This window comes from Condylura cristata, unplaced genomic scaffold, assembly GCF_000260355.1.
Source record: "Condylura cristata isolate star-nosed mole 26May11 unplaced genomic scaffold, ConCri1.0 scaffold00032, whole genome shotgun sequence".
In the NCBI taxonomy this organism is placed as follows: Eukaryota; Metazoa; Chordata; class Mammalia; order Eulipotyphla; family Talpidae; genus Condylura; species Condylura cristata.
The window spans coordinates 5,097,168-5,107,665 of record NW_004567133.1 but is presented as its reverse complement, the minus strand read 5'-3'; positions in this window follow the sequence as shown (position 1 = coordinate 5,107,665).

Below are 10,498 nucleotides of genomic sequence, written 5' to 3'. Positions count from 1 at the left end.
ACTCCTGAACTGGGGCAGCAGCTGGGTAGGCCCCAAAGGGAAGTAGCTCCACCACCCCGCCCCCCACCCAGCATCCTGCCCCACCCACCTGTCTCAACTGCTGCTATGAGTGTGAATAGAGCACCTCCTTGTGCTCTCTGGAGTCTGAGAAGGTGCCAGGACGCTGGGTCTCAGCTAGGGCAGGTAGGGGTGCAGGAGTCTGGGAGGATTCCTGGGCGGCAGTGAGGAGGTGGCAAGGGGTGAAGCGGGCTAGGGATGAGGTTAGAGCTGAGGCGATGGGAGTCCATGCTTGTGAACAGAGGAAGAGATGGGAGGGAGGTGTTTCATTGCAGCTGTAGTCCCCAACTGGTAGGCCAGGACCCAGACATTTCCTGTGTTCGAGTTACTAGGCAGCACCACACCGAGGGCAGCCCCAAGTCTGACTGGGAAGGTACTGACTGAAGGTCGCAGGTAGGTGCCAGGTGAGCTCATCCCCACTTCTCTAGCTGGAGGGGGACTCACACTTCTGACCCCCCCACAAGTTGTGGATTATTTAACAAAATCAAGGTGGTGGTCCCAAAGCATTGGATATGGGCCCTCCCTGGTGGCGCAGCGGGTTAAGTCACAGCACTGAGAAGCTGAGGCCCCTTCCGCATGAGTTCGATTCCCGCCTGCCCCGGAGGTGACCACATGGTGCGGCAGACCTCTCCTGACCCGCCCGCTGCTCCCCTCAGCAGTGTACTTCCTCAGTCGGCCTGTTCTGCTCCCCGCTCTGTCTCTGGTGAAGCTTCTCGCTGATCCTGAGCCTCTGGCCTGTACCCCAGTTCTGTATGCACAAATAAATAAATCTTTTAAAAAAAAAAAGAGATGGATTTAAGAAATCAAAATGAATTAAAAAAAAAAAAAGCATTGGATATGCTCTGAACTTATTTGTTTAGAAGACTAATAAAGATGTGGACTCTGGAAAATCCCCAGAGGTATTAACTGTGTTTCTTAGGACAAGTATGAGTGGGGGAGGGGACCCTATTTTTTTTTTCTATAGTTGCATTTTCTGACTTCCCTCTAATTAGCAAGCTCTGGCTTTTGGTATGTGTATGTTTTTGCTTGGGGGGGGGGCGCAGTTGAGAGGAAGGGGCTGCTTTTTCTTTTCTTTCTTATAAGATTTATTTTACTTATTTATGCATACAAGAACTGGGGTGTAGGCCAGACATGGGGGAGGGTGAGAGGATTCACCAGAGACTGAGTGGGGAGCAGAACAGGCAGATTGGCTGCTGAGGGGAGCAACAGGAGAGACAGGAGAGGTCTGTTGCGGCCTTGGGGGTCAGCTCCCTGGCCAGGATCCAATTCCGGTCAGGCTGCAGTAGCTACAGATAGCTCGACAGCATTGAAACTTAACTCCTTGCGCCACCAGGGAGGCCCTGCAGTTGCTTTTCTTTAAAAAAGAAAAAGAAACCAAGCTGACTTCTATACTGTAAAAGTAATACTTGTGTGTGTCAGGTGATTGAAACAGGCCATTGTCAGAGTCAGGGTTTCACCCATTCAAGCTAGCGAGTTAGTTTGACCCAAGATGAGTCGCTCCTGGGCCAAAGGCATGGGAATCCTTCTCAGCACACAGTAGCAGCAGGATCTTCCTGTTGAACTTGTCCCCAGCACGGGCTGGGAAGATGGCCTCTTCAAGCGCACGCTAAGCAAGCCTGCCTCTGTCCCAGAAGAGATGTGGCTTCATCCTTCAGAGTTGCTCACTATAAGCGCCACCCTGAGAAATGGCCTGGCTCAAGCGACCAGGACCTGGCATTCCTGGCAGACCGACTAGGATGTGCCCTCTTGCACCTACAGGGCATCGCCTCACCCAGCAGCCAGGGGGATAGAACATAAAAGGTCTCGATACCACCATCACCAGGTAGACAGTGTAGCAAGGGCTGTGTTTATATGAGCACATATGAATTTTTGTTATATTTGATTTTGTTAGGTATACTTTTCTATATTTTTCTTTTTTTACTGAACAAATAAAAAGAGAAAAGGAAATAAAGGAAGAAAAAAGAAATGAAGGAGGGAAGGAACAAAGGGAGAGAAAACATTCCACTGTCAGACTTAGGTGGTTTCAACATTTTGCAATTGCAAACAGGGGCCTCCCCAGATTGCACAGGGGCCTTGCCAGGTGGTACAAGGGATTAAAGCACAGCACTACAAAGCTAGCCGTAGCCACTGCAACACGAGTTCAAACCACAGCCAGGGAGGTGACCCACAGGGCGCAGGAAACTTCTGTCTTGCCTACTGCTCCCTTCAGCAATGTATTTCGTCCAATACACCTGTTTTGTTCCCCAAAACAGGTAAATCTGTGTCTGGTGAATCCTCTCACCGCCCCCCAACACCTCTGGTCTGTACCCTGGTTCTTGTATGCATAAATAAATAAATCTATTTTTCTTAAAGGTGGAAATCATTGATAGCAAAGTAATCTTTGCAATTCTAAATTCTAAAAAGTGAACAGAAAGATTTATAAGGCTACATCAAGATTCCCAATTTCCCAATCTGTGTGTTCCCAGGCTCTGTGCCAAACTCCTTCTGCTGGTGGAGCTAGAGGACATGAACTCGCCCAGTTCTCCTGAAGTAATTGGAACTAGGGTCTGCCCACCACATTCTGTGGACCTCGGGGTGAATGGGGAGATGACGAAAGTATGAACAAGGGTGGGCATTGTCCTTAAGACATCACAGAAATGCAGTCACAGGAAACTCTGGAAGCAGGAGGCAGGGAGTGACACTCACTGTTTACCAAGTACAGAACCAAAGATTCTCTGTGCATGATTCCAGCCCATCAACATGAGCCCATTTTACAGATGAGGAAGTTGAGGTACAGATACGTTAAATCACCTATACTGGGCCTGTAGAATGGGCCGTGCTCAGCGCAGCACTTACACTTATATAACCTTCACTCTTCATACACCTAACAAATGGCTAGGTTGGGTAGGAGACTGACCCAGGTTAAGACAAGCAGTAAAAAAATACTAGAGGTGAGCTTCAAAACTAGGTTGGTAGAAAAAACAAAAAACAGGCTGGTCTAGAGGCCCAAGCCCACAGATAAAGATCTCTAAGGTAGTAAAGGCCTGACAGTTACTATGCTGCACTTAGAGCCTGCTAGCCTATAAGTAGTCAAGTAATAGAATTCTGCTAAAAAGGGACTAGATCCAGCCTTAGAGAATGTTGAGGAAGATTTCAGAGAAAGCTGTCTTTTTTTTTTTTAAAGATGTGTTTATTTATGCATACAGAACTGGGGTACAGGCCAGAGGTGCAGGGGTGGCAAGAGGATTCAACAGAGACAGAGGGGAGCAGCGGGCCGGTCAGGAGCGGTCTGCTGCGCCATGGGGGTCACCTCCAGGGCGGGGATCGAACTCATGCTGCAGTGGCTTTAGCTTCTTAGTGCTGTGTTTAACCTGCTGTACCACCAGGGAGGGCCCCATCATTTGGAGTTTAAGGTACCTCCCCACAAGATATATATGCAGGGCCTCCCTGGAGGCCTAAGGATTAGTCTCAGAGCTATCACTGCTACTGGGTGAGTTCAATCCCCGACCAGGGAGCTGACCCACATGGCACAGCAGACCTCCTCTGACCCACCCGCTGCTCCCCTCAGTACATCTGCCTGTTCTGCTCCCCATCCTGCCTCCACACCTCTAGCCTGTACCCCAGTTCTGTAAGCTTAAATAAATAAATCTTTTTTAAAAAAAAAAAAAAGGATTTATCATCAGTAGTAATACTCCTCCCTCTCCCCTCCCAAGTCATGGTCCCGCAAAGGCAAAGGCACCATTTTAATCCTTTGCATTTATCCTAGTCAGGGTCCTTTCGCTGGGTCCCACACATGCCCTGCTAACCCTGCTGGGCCTCTCACCCATCTGCCTGCCGTATCTGATGGCTTCCCGTCTAGTAGTGGAGCATGTCACCCACTGGCCTAATCCCTGTCTGTATCAGTTACATCCCTCTTTAGGTCACCAAAGCTGCTTCTGTCTCTTTAAATAAGCTCTCTGAGGTGAATTTTATGTTGTCAGGCACAGCCACAAAGTGGTTCAAGAAATTTACTCTGGGGCCAGACTTCCTGGGCAGACCCAGGCTCAGCCACTGAGAGTATGTGATCCTGGACAACAGGTGTAAACTTTCTGTATCTCAGCTCTCTCCTCTGTGATAAGAGGTGGCCTCATCCTGGGGATTGCAGGAACGGGGCACGCAAGCACAGGGAACAGCACCTGAGCGTCCCAAAGGCCAAGACCAGATATCAGAAAGACATTCATGGTTGTCACTTAACGGCTTCCTTTCCTTTGCTGCCCAATTTCCGTTATATGTACACTGACTTTTTTAAAAAAAGATTTATTTATTGATGTATACAGAACTGGGGTACAGGCCAGAGGTGCAGGGCGGTGAGAGGATTCGCAGAGACAGAGTGGAGAGCACAACAGGCAGATCAATGAAGACTGCTGAGGGGAGCAGCAGGCATGACAGGAGAGGTCTGCTGCGCCATGTGGGTCAGCTCCAGGGCTGGGGATCGAACTCGCACTGAAGCGGCTGAAATGAGTTTGCAGTGCTGTGCTTTAACCCGCTGTGCTGTACAGTTACTTTTATAGTGCTCAAGGAGATACTACTTGCAATCTTTCCTTTGCATAATACTGCAGCCACTAGCCACAAAAAAATTATAATGAAAAGTCAGAAAGATTTAAATTCAGTTCTTCAGTGCAATCGGCCAGACAGCATTTAAATTGCTCAAGAATCACATGTGAAAGATGACCACTGTGCTGGATGATGAAGTAACAAAAATGAGGGAAAAAATCCAAGCCTAAGTGTCTCACACAGTAACCAAGCCCACATCTGACTGACCTGAAAGGACAATTTACATGTGAATGTAAGAGGACAGCTCATTTAGTCAAAAATAGGAAATATAGTAGTTCCTCACAAAAGACCAGTGTTTTCCTGGCACTCACTTCTAAAATTAATCTTCATGTGAGAACATGAGAATGTTCTCCTGCCGGTTGATGTCCTGAGTAAGGACAGCAGAGCAGCCTGAAAGCAATTCCAGTCACCCCCGGGGTGTGTGCACCAGGACATAATATGGCTTAAATTTCCCCGCCTGGGAGCTGACCCACAGGGCTCAGCAGACCTCTCCTGTCTCTCCGCTGCTCCCCTCAGCAGTGTTACTTCAGTTAACCTGCCTGTTCTGCTCCCCACTCTGTCTCTGGTGAGTCCTCTCACTACTGCTGTCACCAGCACCACCACCCCACATCTCTGGCCTACACCCCAGCCCTTCTATGCAAAATAATAATAATCATGAATCCGCAGCAGCCATAGTTTATGGCAACAAATCAAATAAAGTGTCAGTCACCTTCTCAAAGGTGACCTTCTCCAAGACAAATATACGTTAGGTTTTATGGAGGGTTATAAAGGAGGAAGGTGGGGGGGTTCTAGAAAATGTTCATTTCCCAGGAAACTTGAGACGGTGACATTTGAGGGAAGTGAGGGAGCCAACCATGTGATATTTGGGGCAGGGGAGAAAGAAGCCAGTTCAAAGGCCCCAAACCAGCTCATGCTGGTATGTTTGGTGTACCCCAAAAACTGGAGCTGAGCACGGGGAGGTGGAAGGCAGGTGAGAGAAAGGGGGCCAGATGCTGTGTGGCCATCTTGGGGACACTTGCTCAGAGTCAGTGGAGAGTATCCGCGGCCCTGAGAAGGCTTCTGTGGCTATCTGAGGACAAAGCACAGGGGTTAGTGAAGTGGGAGCAGGAGAGCAGTAAGGAACCCCTGCACTTCACCAGGTGAGAGATGACCAGGTCTACATCAGGGTGATGAGGTATGGAGGAAAGTAGGTAGTTACCAAATATATTTTTTAAAGATTTATTTATGCATACAGAATTGGGGTACAGGCCAGAGGTGCAGAGGCAGTGAGAGGATTCACCAGAGACAGAGTGGGGAGCAGAATAGGCAGATCAACTGAAAAACACTGAGGGGAGCAGCGGACAAGACCGGAGAGGTCTGCCGCACTGTGTGGGTCAGCTCCCTGATCAGGGAGCAAATGGTGCTGAAGGGCTGCGGCTAGCTTCATAGTGCTGTGCTTAAACCCGATGATGCGACACCAGGGAGGGGCCCCCAAATGTTTTCAAGATAGCACCGGCAGGGGTTCTTAACATACTGGTTATGGGGGTGTGAGAGAATGTTTGAGGCACTTAACTAAAATTGGCAGCCGGATGATGGAGGTTCCCGAGACACAGGGTCGGGAGTTACACTGGGGGGCATCGCGGCTCACCTTACTGGAGGTGGGGCCCGGAGCCCAGCTGCAGTCGCCACCCAGCACCACAGCCCCTAGCCCAGCTACTGAACATCTATCACCCCACAGCACAGCGACAAAAAACCACTATGTGGGACCATGGTAAGCCAGGGACCATCTGTATTGCAAAATCCAGGGGCAGGCCAGGAAATCATCTCAGCTTCCCTTTCCTGGGTCTCATAGATGCTAATACAAATATTAGATTAATTAACAAGAGACAGGGGAATATCTAGGGACTTCCCAACAAAGTGGTAATATTTTAAAGGCTATTAAGAAATAACACGAATATTGATCTGCCTTCTTTTGTGGGAAGACAATATTTTAATTTTTTCATGTAATGACAAAGTACAAATGCTGAATTGACATTATTCACATAAAACTATTTTTGCATTTACAACTCAACAAACTAGTAAATACAGAGAAACTGCTACACTCTATGAGCACACTGTGTTTGTTTTCCGTTAATTCCAATTTTTATACTCTATTATGTTAGCCAGTGAAGTGTGTGTCATGTGACAACACCCAAAGTAGATTCTAGGGAACCTGGCTAGGACCAGCAGTTAGGAACAGGGGTGCATACACAGATGGTGCCATCTTACTGGGCCAAACACTGTGATTCCCCCAAAACAAAGAGAAAACAGAAATGGGAGTATCACAGGACTCCTCCCAGCAGGCTGGAAATGTTCGATGGTTATTAAGAAATGGCAGGGCCTTCCTGCTGGTGCAGGGGTTAAAGTCTCAGCACTATCAAGCTATCACCAGCCACTGGAACACACAATCCCCAGCCAGGGGGCTGACCTACAGCAGACCTCACCTGTCTCATCCGCTGCTCCCCTCGGCAGTGTTTCAGTGGATCTGTCTGTTCTTTGCCCTGTCTCTGGTGAATCCTGACTTCCCCCACCCCCATACCTCTGACCTATACCCCAGTTCTTGTGTGCATAAATAGATTAAAAAAAAAAAAGGGGGGGGGATTAAGGCCCTCCCTGGTGGTACAACAGGTTAAAGCACAGCATTGCTAAGTTAGCTGCAGCCCCTTCAGCAGAAGTTTGATCCCAGGCAAAGGAGGCGACCCACATGACACAGCAGACCTCTCCTGTCTTGCCTGCTGCTCCCCTCAGCAGTGTATTTCGTTGATCTGCCTGTTCTGCTCCCCACTCTGTCTCTGGGGAATCCTCTCATTGTCCCTGCACCTCTGGCCTGTACCCAAGTTCTGCATGCAAAAATAAATAAATCTTAAAAAAAAAATGTTAATGCTATTAAGCATAGAGAAGGGAAAAGGCTGAGGTTTGATCCTGACTTCTGCAGAATGCACTGTGGAGACACTGAGATGAGCTACCTGCTGCTTAAATCCTCTTTAGCTAACTCCTTGGTTATTAGTGGAGGCCAAAAGGTAAGTTTACTCTCAGGCATCAGCTTCCTGCATGGCTGTTTTACAGAAAAGAATAAAACTGTGCTCACTTTAAGTCTATGCAGATGGTCTTGCTCGCTTACCCACTAGCCCAGGGAGGGTCTTCCAGATCATCATGTCCACACCGGGAATGGCACCCTCGGCAGCTATGTGCTGGTGCCCTCCCGGGAGCCCACCTGTCACACCAGAACTTGCAAAGACCATCTTCCTGATGGGAAGTCACGTTGAGGTGATACGCACGGGCGCGGCTGTCTCAGGAGTTAAGATTTTGAAATAGTGCTGCTGGCCCAAGTAATCCCTCCAGGACTCCCCGTGCCCGTCACTTTGGTCACTCCTTCTGGAAATTCCAGGAAGCTACACATGCCAGTTGCAGAATAGCAGCAGTACTCCCACCAGTTCTCTGGCCTGCTGTGTCTGTGCAAGCATCCTATACTTTCCCCTTCCCTCTTTATAATAAACCTGTCCTTTTGCATAAAAACAAAACAATGAAGCACTCACATAATCTTGAGGACCAACACACTTAGTCCTAAGTGCACAGTACTTGATAAATGTTGGATATTATTACCATCACAAAGATAACTCAGAACAAAGTTTGTACCCCAGAAGACAACGCTAGTGGGCTCCGGCGGATGCCACACAGCCTGCCTCCTGTGGATTCTGGGTTAGTCTGGAGGAAGTAGGATCTCAGGTAGTCCATGGCCATGACATTCAAGGTCAGCTCCCCTGTGCTTGCCTCTAGCCCACATTGCACAGGCTCGTGAACACAGAGAATGGCGCCCCCTGCTGACCTCTATGGAGAACTGTTAGGACACTCTGGAAACCCAGCCGTGGTCACTGACAGGCCCTCCCAAGTATTTTAAGATCTCTACTTTGATCACTTATAATCACTTATGATCAAGTGACGCCAGCAAATTCACTTCCCAAAAGCAACTGTAAACAAACCAGCCAAAACACACATTTCAAGGCTCTAAATGGACCAAAGTCATACACAATCACGTGTTGTACTTTAACTTGCTGAGCCACGAGGGAGGGCCCTCTACCAGGATGCTTCAAAATACCCAAGATTAACAAAAACAAGAAGTTGTCAGACCAGAGGTAAGTAAGGAGATGTGAAAACTAATGTAATATGGTATCCTAGATAGGATTCTGAAACAGAAAAAGGAACCTACGGAAAAATTAGTAGCATCAAATAAAATGTGAGGTATGCTTAATAGTAATATACTACACACCCATATAGTGGAGTATTATTCAAGGATAACAAATGAATTTACATGTTACATGGATAATCTTGAAAATATGCTCCATGGAAGTAGACACAGAAGACCATGTCACATGGCTCCATTTGTATACAAGAAAAAGAATGCACAAATCTACAGACAGGGAGTGGGTTTGTGGTTAGCAGGGATGCAGGGGAAGGATGGGAAATAACAGGAAGGGACTACCAAGGAGCAAGGTTTCTTTAGGTAGACAAAAAAGTTCTAACATCAAAGTGCAGCGTTGGTTGCACAACCCCGGGAATTAGAAAAACCATTGAATTGTGGAGCCTTGTTACTGTTGCAAGGGTTAAAGCTTCAGCACTGTGAAGTTAATGGCAGCCACTACAGCATGAGTTTGATCCCTGGCCAGGAAGGTGACCCACAGCAGACCTCTCCTGTCTCACCTGCTGCTCCCCTTCGTCCATCTGCCTGTTCTGCTCTAGTGATTCCTTTCATCCCCCTGCACCTCTGGCCTACCCCCCAGTTCTTGTATGCCTAAATAAACTAAATCTTTAAATGTACCACTGAAAGATGTTAATAGCTCAAACTGGGTAAACTCATTTTTGTAAGTTTTCTGTAAATCTATATGCTGTTTGTAAATTAGAAAAAGCTTACATAAAATCATATGCACAGGAAGTGCATATGACGAGTTTGAAATGGGACATTTTCATAGGGTGTAAGAACTTAGTGATGCTTCCCACGGAGAAAGCCATTTGCAGGGCGTACATGTTAATTTTTAGGGCTATACCAGGTGACCACAAACTTACTGTCTTAAAGTTTTATTATCTTAGAATTCCAGCAGAGTTCCAGAATGATTTTCACTGGGCTAAAATTCTCAGGACTGCATTCCTTGGTGGACTCTGGAAGAATACATTTCCTTGACATTCCAGCTTCTACGGGTCACTGCATCCTTAATACATGGCCCTTCCTTCGATCTCCAGACAGCTGCACCTCCCTCTCTCCAACCCTCCTGACTCCCTCTTTCACTATAGGACCCTATGATTATACTGGATCTCCTACATAATCCAAACTCCCCATTCCAAAAATAATAATCACATCTGAGAAGTCCCTTTGCCGTGTAAGATCAGAGTCACAGGTTCTCAGGTTGAGAACATGGACATCTTGGGGGACTATTAATTTGCCTATGAGGGTGTTGTCAGCAAGATGAACACAGGAGTAAGCTGGGGAGGGGGCAACTTTGGAGAGGTGAGTCCAACCCCCCTTGCGACACTCGACACTCGGTGAACTGCCCCCAGAGCTTCCATCTTTTCCCAAACAGGAAGCACCTCCCATAGGCAGTCATTGGACCAGAAAGATGGGCAATGAATTCCACAGGCTCTGACACTTGTTTTTCATATGGAGAACATTTCTGAAATCAGGATGCATCTCTTAGTGACATTTTCAACTGTAACTTTAAGTGGCAGGGTTTCCTTTCTCAGTGATATATAAAATATGTCACAACTAAAGGTATTTTGCAGACAGTGAAATCCAGGTCTGGGATGGCACCAGAGTGAGCCAAAGCATTACAGAAGTCACAGACCTCAGTACTACCCCACC